Source organism: Oryx dammah, unplaced genomic scaffold (genome assembly GCF_014754425.2).
Source record: "Oryx dammah isolate SB20612 unplaced genomic scaffold, SCBI_Odam_1.1 HiC_scaffold_28, whole genome shotgun sequence".
Classification (NCBI taxonomy): domain Eukaryota; kingdom Metazoa; phylum Chordata; class Mammalia; order Artiodactyla; family Bovidae; genus Oryx; species Oryx dammah.
The window spans coordinates 20,568,166-20,581,774 of NW_024070212.1; the positions used below are offsets into that span (position 1 = coordinate 20,568,166).

General features: G+C 41.4%; 1 protein-coding gene across 1 annotated transcript in view; it reads left to right on the forward strand.

The window, feature by feature from the left end:
• The first annotated feature begins 318 nt into the window (after positions 1-318).
• Positions 319-13,609, forward strand: part of PDZK1 (PDZ domain containing 1) — a 55,634-nt gene continuing 42,343 nt past the window's right edge. The window contains exon 1 of the mRNA XM_040230858.1: positions 319-476. The gene's annotated coding sequence lies outside the window, so the exon portion shown is untranslated. The remainder of the gene's footprint in view (positions 477-13,609) is intronic.

Consider the following 13,609-nt stretch of genomic DNA (forward strand, 5'->3'; position numbering starts at 1 on the left):
GGCTGTAGATGCACGAAGGTGGGCCCCCTGAGCCCCAACGGCATAGATATGTATTCACACTGGTTACTACAAAAACCTCAGAGTTCTGCAAAGACCTCAGGGCTAGAAACTGCATCATGGAGGGCTTCTTTCTCACAGTGAGGCGGCATCTGTGCATCTTGTAAATAGTTGCCTAAATCATTTTCCTAAGATGCCGCTTCTGATCCCTCCTCACTGAGCATCATTGTATGGTAGGCACTGAGGGGTCGATGTGCCTCAGTGCCAGCCTCCTCTCAGGAGAACACGCTCTGCTGAGGCCCCACCCCTGTGAGCCAGAGCCGACTGACTGCACCAGGTGCTGCAAGTCACCCAGAAGTGAGAGGACACCCAGGAAGGAAAGCGGGAAGAGAGACTAACCCGTGCACCAGACGCTGTTGGGCACTTTCACGAACGGTGACATTTGAATTGAGCTTTTAAAGAAGAGAGAATTTCAAAAGGTAAGTGCTTTTCAGATAGAAGAACAATAGGAATGAACAAGGAGTGGGGACACTCGGGGCTTGTTTGGAAACCAGTGAAGTGGCTGAGGTGGCTAGAATGTAGGTTGCTTGCTGGCTAGAGGGGCAGCCCCATTGTCCACAGCTCCCAGATATTTATCTTGTCAGCCTTCTTGTGTCTGAGGTACCTGAGTCCAATAACACAATTTAACAGCTGATACATTGTTTCCAAGATATTACTATAAAGTGCTCTGTGTTAAAAGAAAATCTGGTTAGCTGTTAAACCATACTTGCCTCTCACTTCTGTAGAACTGTGATGTGTTAGAGACGGAAGGGACAAACACAGTCATCTAGTACAGTCCCTGGCAGAGTATTGACGCTTCCTTGTCAGTGGTTCTCAAAACTGATTGTGTATCAGAATTACCTGGACTGTTTGGTAAAATACACATGTCTGGGCCCAGCCACAGAGTTTCTGATTCAGTAGGGTTGTGGTGGGTCCAAGGATCTGGGATCCTAATAAGTTCCCAGGTGCTGCTGTTGCTGTAATTCTTGACAACTGTGTTATTTAATACTTCTTGAATCCTCAGCCTTCATCTCTAGTTGTGTGTGGCTCACAGCATCCACCCACTATTCCTTGTTGAACCCTCCGGTTGTTTGAAAATTCTCGCTCCTGTTGCCTTCAGAACTGTCTTCCTTTTACTTCCACCCAACCATTGCTCCTAATTGTGCTGAGAGAGCCACACAGAACATGTCTGTGGATGGTGGCTGAGTCACAGGCCCGGGCTCATCTCCTTACTCTCCCACTAGGTATGTGACCTTGGGCAAGTCTCTCAGCTTTTCTGAATTTTCTGATCTGTAGAATGGAAATAATATGTTTCTAAAATATCTAAATAAGATGTTTAGATTAAATGAGAAAGTGCGTATAAAATAATTAGCTTGTTTTTTTGGCACATAGTAAGTACTCAGTAAATGGTGAGTTTTAGCATGACCCGGATTTCCTTCTCCGTGTGTGTGTGTTAGTCTCTCAGTCTTGTCTGACTCTTTGCGCCCTGTAGACTATAGCCCACCAGGCTCCTCTGTCCATGGGATTCTTCAGGCAAGAGTACTGGAGTGGGTTGCCATGTCCTTCTCCAGGGGATCTTCCCCACCCAGGGACGGAACCCAGGTCTCCCACATTGCAGGTGGATTCTTTACTGTCTGAGCCACCAGGGAAACCCTTCTCTATGCGGGATCTCATCAAATCACTGAAGAAAGTTCATCATTTTAGCCAACATTTCTTCTTTCTGGGATAGATATCCTTAGTCTCTTCACCTATTCCTTAGGGCACAGTGTCAATATTTCCTTCTTTTTGTTACTCTGTTCCAGACAGAGTCTGGTTTGTAAAGCCCCTTGTCAACTGTGCATGGGCTCAGACCTGCCACTCGCCTCAGCATAGCTGGAGCCTAGTATACTCACTGCCGCCAAAGATCACTTCAGTTTTTGTGGCTAATTTCCACATTTCACTTGACCCCATCAGACTTTTAGGCAATGAAATGCCTGAGGCCACATCTGCACATAAGGAAAAACTTGTTATTCTGTCACATTTCCCCTTGAAGCTCCCCTGGCTGCCTCCACATGGGGCTCTTACTGTGTGGGGGGTGTTGGCTGGGGAGATCACTCTGACCTTGGGTCTGACCTGGGGCTTACACTTGCTTTGTGACTGCTGTGAGAGCAACCCGGACAACAGGCCATGTGAAGAAGCATGTCAGAGGCTGACAGAGAAAAGGGATCTACTTCTTTTCTCTGTCTTGGCCTCTGCCTCTCCTGGCTCCATGGGCCTGGTGGGAGACCCAGCGTCTCCCCTGGGGAAGGGTAAACTGACCCCTTTGGTACAGCCAATAGTTTTCTGGAAGGAAAACAAACTTCAGGGCCAGAGGGCATTTAGAGCAAAGCTGTGTAGGTATTTCAGTCCCCACCCCCTGCCTCTGTCTCTACTGGCCTCTTGCCCAGAGTCCTTGGTAACATCTGAGGAGAGAGTCAGGGCTGTTTTTTATGGGGATGGCGTGGCAGCTTCAGGGGTGTAGGTATTAGGGTGACAAGGCAGGCTCTGCGAGCAATGCCTCTCACAGTTTCAATCCCAATTTCCAGTCTGTAGTGAATGGCTTAGTGGGAATAATGACCTCAAGTTTTAAACTGAAGGCAGAAAGAAATCTGCCCAAGTCACTGGTGTACAGGAGAGTGTCTCACCTCTTCCTGGTCACAGAGGACACACCAGTTCCTTTGCAGCCAGGCCTCCCTCCTGCAGAACTGCTGGCTCGGCAGCCTGAACACTGCCGCCTGCTCCACATGCTGATCCATATGGCGATATACCAGGTTTTTTCAGGATACAGCAGCCTGGTGGCAGAAATGGCTGCAGTCACAGCTCTGTGTGTCTTCCGGGCAGGGGTACCCCCTCACTGCCACCACAAAGCCACACTGTGCCATGTGAGCAAATAGGAAGACGGCTCCTTTCTGCAGTTCACTGCCTATTAGACAACAGAGTCACACAGCACGTGGCTTTGAAGCTGCAGATCCCCATCTTTCTCTGCTTATGGCCTCTTGACAGCTGCCCCCACAAGTGGCAGGAATGAGTTCCAGTCCTGAGATCTGTTGTAAGTCTCCTGCCACGCTCTGTCTTTGGCCAAAGGGGTTGAGGAAACTAGCCTCCTGCATTTTGTGACATCTGCACTTCTTCAGCCTTCCTACAGCCCCTAGGAATCCCAGGCCTCCTGATGCCCAAGTCTTTGAATCAGGGACTTAACATTTTGTCCTCTGGAATATTTCCAGGCTGATCTAGGGGAAAGGAAAAAGATACTGTTTAGCAAGGGATCCACTGTGGCACTCCTGTAGCTGGGGGCATAGAGGCTGTATACCACCTTATGGCATATCAGTTGGGATCATCTTTAATCTGACTGGGGCTTCTGAGAAGAGGTACTTTCTTCAGTGGATAATGAAGGTGAGTATTGTATGTGTGTGTTTCTGGCATATTAAAATTCTAAGCAATGGGGAAAAATAATAGTATGCACATGAATTAGTTGGTTCTCTTAACTAGAGTGTCAAGAAGTCCTGAGACCATCCTGAAGGAGGCAGTACTTTGAGGCAGGGGTGTCTTTTAAATCATGCCACAGACTTGGGTCCATTAATCTGTTCCTTGTCTTGACTCTCTCTCATTGGCCTTTCACTCCCGAATGCGATGGTCCTCAGTTTCCCTGTGAGAGCTGGAGTCAGGCTGAGGCTGTGGCCTTGAGGTCTCTGGCACTTTCCTTGTTTACCTGCCCCTAAGCTTGTCCCTTTGGGGCCCCTGAGAAGCTGGAAACTCCCCAAGGACCATTGATCCTCCATTTTTGTGTCTTTCAGAAAGAGGTAAAGATAGACCCTAATCGGTATTCCAAGAGTATCCAGACTTTGATGCATTCAGGAACCGAGGACATGGCCTGCTCTTGCTCGGCACCTGTTTCCCGCCCCCGCCCCTACCAGTGGAAAAGTACTGTGTATTCTGACCCCACAGCTGGGAAAAGGAAGAGGGAGGGAATAACTACTAAAGTATCCTTTGTAGCCAACTTCCAAGTATTAATAAGTCACAGCTCTCTGGGGGTCCTCAGACCTGCCTCGACCTGCCACCTGGTTGCTGAAAAATCACTAGAAAGTGTAACTCAGCAATTATGTGGAGCCACAGCGTGTGAACCCACTGAGGACCATGACTTTGCCCTTCTCCTGCCCATTGCCTGGTACTGCTGTAAAACATTTATCTCAACTCTGTATCTGGACCCTGGCCTAATAAATTCCTCCAAAGGTATGCAGACTAAACAGAATGCTTCTTCAGGTGTTGGATGAGGCCAGAGTAATCTAGGGAGTAACAGAGGAGACTGTCATAAACATTGACTGTCAGGGGCAGAAAACCACTGGAGCTTAAAATATCAGGCTCCACGTAAGTTAATGAGCTACTAAAAAGACAAGGATAATCAGATCTGAAGTTGGGGTAAAAATATGAATGTATCAGGGATTTATCTGAAATGTAAAGGGTGGAGGCTAGAATCTTGTACTAAACCAGGCAGACTGGTGTAGTAGAAGGACATTGGCCTTGGATTTATTTTTTATTGAACTATAGTTGATTTGCAATATTAGTTTCAGGTATACAACATAGTGATTCAATATGTTTATAGATTATATGCTATTTAAAGTTATTGCAAAATAATGGCTATATTTCCCTGTGCTATACAATATATTCTTATTGCTTACTTATTTTAGACATAGTCCTTTTAAACTTTTAATCCCATACCCTATCTCGCCCCTCCCCCTTTCCTCTCCCACCTGTAACCACTAGTTTGTTTCTACATCTGTGAGTCTGTTTTATTATATTTATTTATTTGTGTTGGTTTTTAGATTCCACATACAAGTGATAACACACACAAATGCATAATGCTCTCTAGGTCCATCTGCACTGTTGCAAATGGCAGAATTTCATTCATTTTTATGGCTAGTATTCCATTTTATATACCACATTTTCTTCATTTATTCATCTGTTAATAGATACTCAAGTTGATTCCATATCTTGGTTATTATAAACAATGCTGTTATGAACATTGGGGTACATGTATTTTTTCAAATTAATGTTTTCACTTTTTCCAAATGTTTGCCTAACAGGAGAATTGCTGTATCATATGGTAGTTCTAGTTTTAGTTTTTTGAGGAACTGCCTATTGTTCTCCATAGTGGCTGCACCAGTTTACATTCCCACCAACAGCTGAAGGGTCTCCTTTCTCAACACCTTTTCCAGCATTTATTATTTGTAGAATTTCTGATGATAATCATTTTGACAGGTGTGAGGTGGGATTTCATTATTGTTTTGATTTACATTTCTCTGATGGTTAGTGATGTTGAGTACGTTTTCATATTCCTGTTGGCCATCCATATTTCTTCTTTTTTGAAAAATGTCTGTTCAGGTCTTTTGCCCATTTTTGAATCAGAATAGTTTATTTTGATATTGAGTTGTATGAGCTGTTTATCTATTCTGGATATTAATCCTTTATCAGTCATATCATTTGCAAATACTTTCTCCCATTCAATAGATTATTTTTTCATTTTGTTGATGGTTTCCTTTACTGTGCAAAGCTTTTAAGCTTTATTCAGTCCAGTTCAGTTCAGTCGCTCAGTTGTGTCTGACTCTTTGTGACCCCATGAACTGCAGCACGCCAGGCCTCCCTGTCCATCACCAACTGCCGGAGTTCACTCAGACTCACGTCCATCTAGTTGGTGATGCCATCCAGCCATCTCATCCTCTGTCGTCCCCTTCTCCTCCTGCCCCCAATCCCTCCCAGCATCAGAGTCTTTTCCAATGAGTCAACTCTTCGCATGAGGTGGCCAAAATATTGGAGTTTCAGCTTTAGCATCACTCCTTCCAAAGAACACCCAGGACTGATCTCCTTTAGAATGGACTGGTTAGATCTCCTTGCAGTCCAGGGACTCTCAAGAGTCTTCTCCAACACCACCGTTCAAAAGCATCAATTCTTTGGCACTCAGCTTTCTTCACAGTCCAACTCTCACATCCATACATGACTACTGGAAAAACCATAGCCTTGACTAGACGGACTTTGGTTGGCAAAGTAATGTCTCTGCTTTTCAATATGCTATCTAGGTTGGTCATAACTTTCCTTCTAAGGAGTAAGTGTCTTTCAGTTTCATGGCTGCAGTCACCATCTGCAGTGATTTTGGAGCCTAAAAAAATAAAGTCTGACACTGTTTCCACTGTTTCTCCATCTAATTCCCATGAACTGATGGGACTAGATGCCATGATCTTCGTTTTCTGAATGTTGAGCTTTAAGCCGACTTTTTCACTTTCCTCTTTCACTGTCATCAAGAGGCTTTTTAATTCCTCTTCACTTTCTGCCATAAGGGTGGTGTCATCTGCATATCTGAAGTTATTGATATTTTCTCCCAGCAATCTTGATTCCAGCTTGTGCTTCTTCCAGCCCAGCGTTTCTCATGATGTTACTCTGCACAGAAGTTAAATAAGCAGGGTGACAATATACAGCCTTGACGTACTCCTTTTCCTATTTGGAACCAGTCTTTTGTTCCATGTCCAGTTCTAACTCTTGCTTCCTGGCCTGCATACAGATTTCTCAAGAGGCAGGTCAGGTGGTCTGGTATGCCCATCTCTTTCAGAATTTTCCACAGTTTATTGTGTTCCACACAGTCAAAGGCTTTGGCATAGTCAATAAAGCAGAAATAGATGTTTTTCTGGAACTCTCTTGCTTTTTCCATGATCCAGCGGATGTTGGCAATTTGATCTCTGGTTCCTCTGCCTTTTCTAAAACCGGCTTGAACGTCTGGAAGTTCATAGTTCACATATTGTTGAAGCCTGGCTTAGAGAATTTTGAGCATTACTTTACTAGCGTGCAAGATGAGTTAGGTCTCATTAAAAATTTTTTTTCTTTTCTTTTACTTTAGGAGATAGATAAAAAAAAAATTCCTACAATTTATGTCAAAGAGTATTCTGCCTATGTTATCTTCTACAAGTTTTATGGTTTTATGGTTTCAGGTCTTACAATTAGGTCTTTAATTCATTTTGAGTTTATTTTTATATAAGGTATGAGACAATGTTATAATCTCATTCTTTTGCATGTAGCTCTCCAGTTTTCCTAGCACTGCTTATTGTGGAGACTGTCTTTTCCTCATTGTATGTCCTAGATTAATTGCCCTTGTGTGTGGATTTACTCCTGGGCTCTATTTTCTGTTCCAATGTATGCCTTGTGCCAGTACCATACTGTTTTGATTACTGTAGCTTTGTAGTACAGTCTATAGTCTGAAGTTAGGGAGTGATACTTTCAGCTTTGTTCTTTTTTCTCAAGATTGCTTTGGTAATTCAGGGTCCTTTGTGGTTCCATATAGATTTTAGGATTATTTGTTCTAGCTCTGTGAAAAAGGTCATAGGCATTTTGATATGGATTGCATTAAATGTGTAGATTACTTTGGGTAGTTATAGACATTTCAACAATATTAATTCTTCCAATGCAAGAGCATGAGATAACTTTCTATTTATTTGTATCATTAATTTCCTTCATCAGTGTTTTGTAGTTTCCAGTTATTTCACCTCCTTCCTTAAGTTTACTCCTTGGTACTTTATGCTTTTTGATGCAGTTTTGAACAAGATTGTTTTATTATTTTCTCTTTCAGATAGTTCATTATTAGTATATAGAAAAATAGCAGATTTCTACATATTTGCCTTGTATCCTGCAACTTTACCAAACTCATTTATAAGTTCTAACAACTTTCTGTGGAAACTTTAGGGTTTTCTAGTGTCATTTGTTGTCATTGTTGTTCAGTTTCTCAGTCACGTACTACTCTTTGCAGCCCCATGGATGGCAGCACGCCAGGTTTCCCTGTCCTTCACTATCTCCTGGAGGTTGCTCAAACTTATGTCCATTGAGTCAATGATGCCATCCAAATGTCTCATCCTCTGTGACCCCCTTCTCCTCCTGCCCTCAATCTTTCCCAGCATCAGGGTCTTTTCCAGTGAGTTGGCTCTTCACATCAGGTAGCCAAAGTATTGTCAAAGTACTATCTAAGTGTAATGTCATCTGCAAATAGTGAATTCTTCTTCCCTTCCAATTTGGATGCCTTTTATTTCTTTTTCCTTTCTGATTGCTGTAGCTAGGACTTCCAACACTATGTTAAATAGAAGTGGTGAGAGTGAGCATCCTTGTCTTATTCTTGATCTTAGAGGAAAGGCTTTCAGCTTTTCACCACTCAGTATGATGTTAGTTGTGCGTCTGTCATAAATGTCCTTTATTATGTTGAGATATATTCCCTCTATACCAACTTTGATGAGACTTTAAAATGAATGGATGTTGAATTTTGTCATTTTTTCTGTGTCAGTTGAGATGATCATGTGATTTTTATCCTTCCTTTTGTTAATGTGTTTTATCACACTGATTGATTTGTAGATATTAACCATCTTTGTATCCCTAAAATCCCAAGTTTTTTATCCATGGCCCTGCTCTGAACTTGGGGTTAAGTGACTTGGTTAAGTCACTTCATCTCTTTGAGTCTTTTTGCATAGTAAAAAAAATTGAATTGGTACAACTCAATAACAGAAAATCCAGTAATCTGATTAAAAATGGGCAAAGGACTTGAATACACATTTCTCCAAAGAAGATATACAAAAGTTTAATAAGCACATTTTTTATCTTTTGGGAAATACAGATCAAAACCATAATGAGATGTCATTTCACACCCATTAGGATGACTATTATTTAAAAAATACAGAAAATATCAAGTGTCAGTGAAGATACAGAGAAAATTGGAAGTTTCGTGCATTGTTGACGATAATGCAGATAGAGCAGCCGCTGTGGAAACACAGTACCGCAATTCCTCAAAAAACTAAACATAAAATTGCCATATAATCCAGCAATTACACTTCTGGGTAAATACTCAAAAGCACTGAAAGCAGGAACTCAAACAGATGTCTGTACACTCATGTTCATAGCAGCATTATTCACTATAGCCAAAAGTAATCCACTCAACACTGAGTGAATGAATACATAAAATATGGTGTATACACACAATGGAATATTATTCAGTCTTGAAAAGGAAAATTCTAATACATGCTAAACATGGATAAACCTTGAAGATATTTGCAAAGTGAAATAGGCCAGTCACAAAAAGACAAATATCATGTGATTCCACTTGTACAAGGTACCTAGAGTAGTCAAATTCATAAAGACAAAGAGTAGAATGTTGGTTGCCAGAGCCCCAGGGGATGACAAGGGACAGTTGTTTAATAGACGTGTAGTTTCAGTTTGGGAAGATAAAGAGGTCCTGGAGATGAATGGTGGTGATTGTTGCACAATAATGTGAAAGTACATAATGCCTCTGACACTAAAAAATGGTTAAAATGGTAAATTGTATGTTATGTATACTTTTACCACAATAAAAACAATTGAGGTGGAGAGATCCAAGATTCTTGAAGTATGCCAATGCCAAGATATAGATCCCTTCCAATTGTGGATACTGTGTTGCCACCTGGGCAGGCATCACCCCAAGTTCCGACTATTGTTTGGACATTACATAACAGAATCCCAGGATGAAGACAAATGAACTACAACTACACACAACAACATGGATGAATCTCACAAATATCATATTGAATGAAATAAACCAGACCCGAAAGGAATACAGCAGAGCAATTTATTGAAAAAAGACCTGCCTTTTCCTCCGTTTTTGTCATATTGCTTCTATTTGTATGGGTCTGTCTGGGGGCTTTCCAGTGTTACAGTTTACCTTGCGGCCATGCCATATTGTAGTAATTATTGTCTCTCTAGTATCTTGCTACCCAGGAGAACAACTCCTTCCTTATTCTTATTTTTCAGAAACAGTTTGTCGAGTTTCACCAAAAAACAAACAATCCCTGTGGGAAATTTGATTAGAAATTCAATAATCTGTAGATCAGTTTGGAGAACTATCTTAGTGCTGAAGTTTCAATCAATGGATATGGTAAAATCTTCATTTGCTTAATTTTACTTAGTTGCTCTCAATGAGTTTTAAAGTATTTTTATTTGTTTTTTGGCTGTGCTGGGTCTTCATTACTGCCTGGGCTTTTCTTGTTTGCAGAGTGCAGGGCTGGTCTTCAGTTGTGGCGCACAGACTTCTTACTGCAGTGGCTTTTCTTGTTGCAGAGCTCAGGTTCTAGAGAGTGTGGGCTTCAGTAGCTGTGGTATGTGGGCTCAGTTGTTGCAGTTACTGGGCTCTAGAGCGTAGGCTCAACAATTGTGGCACATGGCTTTGTTGCTCTGTGCCCTGTGGGATCTTCCCAGATCGGGGATCCAACCTGTTTCCTAGGCAGGCAGATTCTTTACCACTGAGCCACCAGGGAAGCCCTCAATGATGTTTTCTTGTTTTCTACAAGCATACCCAAATATTGATCCCCTTACCCTCTGGGGAGTGTGGGCAGAGCTTGGGATAGTTGGCCCTAGGCAGGTCACTCCACCTTAAAAAGCCTCATCTGTTTACTCTAGTGATGAGCTATGCAACTGTTACTAATTTCTCCATGTGACATGATAGGAAAAAAAATGGAAAGCATTGGGATGTCTTTTTACCTTTCTGTTCCTGACCACTTGCACAAAATGCTGTGTTGTGTGTGGGCAAAAATGCCATCCATGATACCCCAAACATTCTGAACTCCTGAACAGAGTTGCCCACTGTGTACGTCTAGCCTGTTTATTTCCATGAGCTTGCTTGTACAACATGTGCCCATAAATTAAGAGGTCTTGTTCTTGCAAAAACCACAATAATGTTATTTTCTATTGAGGGTTCGTCAGGTTCTGGGTGATCTACAAATGTCTTTTTAAGTCTCCAAGAAATACTCTAACGTTGTTAGTATCTGTACTTCATAGAAGAAAAAACTGGAGTTGTTTTTTTTTTTTTAATGAGTTTTTAAGAACTGAATTATAGTTAATTTACAATGTTGTTTCAGTTTCTGGTAGACAGTGATTCAGTTATATATCTCTATCTCTATATAGTTATACATATGTAATTTTCACATTCTTTTTCCTTATGGGTTATTATAAGATATTGATTATAATTCCCTGTGCTATACAGTAGGACCTTGTTGTTAATTTTATATATAGTAGTGTACTCCCAACCTCTTAATTTATCCTTCCCTCCTTTCCCTTTTGGTAACTATAAATTTGTTTTCTATGTCTGTGGGTCTGTTTCTGTTTTTTAAATAATTTCATCTGCATCATTTTTTTAGGTTTCATATACAAGTCATATACGATATCTGTCTTTGTCTGACTTCACTTAGTGTGATAATCTCTAGGTCTGTCCTTGTTGCTGCACGCGGCCTTATTTCATTTTTACTTTATGACTGAGTAATATTTTATTGGGCATATGTACTACATCTTTACCCATCCATCTGTTGATGGATATTTAGTTTGCTTTCGTGTCTTGGCTATTGTAAGTAGTGCTGCTGTGAATATTGGGGTCTATGTATCTTCTTCGAGGGGGAGGAGGTGTATGTATCTTTTTTAATTAGAGTTTTTTGTCTTTTCTGGAGTCAATGCCCAAGAGTGGGATTGCTGGATCATACGGTAACTATATTTTCAGTTTCTTTCTGACAGCACTGCGTCCTTGTTGTTGTTTGTAAGCTTTCTCTAGTTGTGGTGAAAGGCGGCTACTCGCTGATTGTGGTGTGTGGGTTTCTCACTGTGGTGGCTTCCCTTGTTGCAGAGTATGGGCGTCAGTGGTTGTGGCACGTGGGCTCTAGAGCATGGACTTATTTACCCCGTGGCATGTGGAATCTTCCTGGACCAGAGATCAAACCCATGTCCCATGCATTGGCAGGCAGATTCCTAACCACTGGAGTACCAGGGAAATCCTATTTTTAGTTTTTCAAGGAACCCTCATAATGTTCTCCATAGTGGCTGTACCAATTTACATTCCTCCCAACAGTGTAGAAGAGTTCCCTATTCTCCACACCCTCTTCAGCTTTTATCATTTGTAGACTTTTTGATGATGGCCATTCTGATTAGTATGAGGCGAAACCTCATTGTAGTTTTGATTTGCATTTCTCTAATAATTAGTGATGTTGAGCATCTTTTCATGTGCTGTTTAGCTATCTTTATGTCTTCTTTGGAGAAATGTCTATTTAGGTCTTTTGCCCCCCCCCCCCCTTTTTTTATTGAGCTAAATAAGCTGTTTGTATATTTTGAAGATTAGGCCCTTGTTGTTTGCATTCTTTGCAATTATTTTCTCCCAGCCCGTAGGTTGTGTTTTCACTTTGTTTATGGTTTCCTTTGCTGTGCAAAAGTTTATAAGTTTGATTAGGTCCTATTTATTTATTTTTACTTTTATTTCTTTTGCCTTGGGAGACTGACCTGAGAAAACATTGCTATGATTTATGTCCAAGAATATTTTGCCTGTGTTGTCTTCTAGGAGTTTTATGATATCATATCTTATATTGCAGTCTTTAAGCCATTTTGAGTTTATTTTTGTGTATGGTGTGAAGAAGTGTTCTAACTTCATTGATTCAGCTGCCTGGCTTTCCAAACACCACTTGCTGAACAGACTGTCTTTTCTCCATTGTATAGTCTTGTCTCCTTTGTTAAAGACTAATTGACCATCAGTGTGTGGGTTATTTCTGGGCTCTTTAGGCTGTTCCTTTGGTCCATATATGTTTTTGTGCCAATACCACACTGTTTTGATTATTGTATATTTGCTGCTGCTGCTGCTAAGTAGCTTCAGTCGTGTCCGACTCTGTGCAACCCCATAGACGGCAGCCCACCAAGCTCCCCCGTCCCTGGGATTCTCCAGGCAAGAACACTGGAGTGGGTTGCCATTTCCTTCTCCAATGCATGAAAGTGAAAAGTGAAAGTGAAGTTGCTCAGTCATGTCCAACTCTTAGTGACCCCATGGACTGTAGCCCACCAGGCTCCTCCATCCATGGGATTTTTCCAGGCAAGAGTACTGGAGTGGGGTGCCATTGCCTTCTCTGTTGTATGTTTGCAGCATTGTCTAAAGCTGACATTTTGAGAGGCAAAGTAATGCTAAGTGATAGAATCATTTCTGGAAACATGGCAGACTAGAAAATCTGAAATCCCTTTCTCTACAAAGTTCATGGAAATACTGGGTAAAATATATTTAAAAAAATTGTTTTCAACTACATAGTTGAACTTGGAAAAAAGGGAAGAAACTGCTAAGGTCCAGAAGTGAAGAGAAAGTGAAGTGAAAGAAAGTGAGGAGAAAGCTGAAAACCAGTAACCAAGTAGTCTATTTTCCCAGGGTCACTTTGGGACAGGACTTAAGACCTAGGAACTGAGACCCTGCAGGGAGCCCAGAATCTCAGAAGGCTACAATCTCAGCGAAAGGGTGGGGTAAAAACCAATCCTGTTGGCAAAAGGAGATTGATTCATTTATTCACTCACTCATTCATTTTTGGAAAGCTTGCTATAAGCTAGGCTTATATTCTAGGCTCTTGGAATACAGTGTCAAAACAATTACAAATCTCTACCCCTGGGGAGATAATATTCTGGTGGGGAAGAGACAGAATATAATTAATAAACATTATATAAACATGATAAAAGGAGATAGGTTTATGGAAAAAACAGAACAGGGTAAAATGGA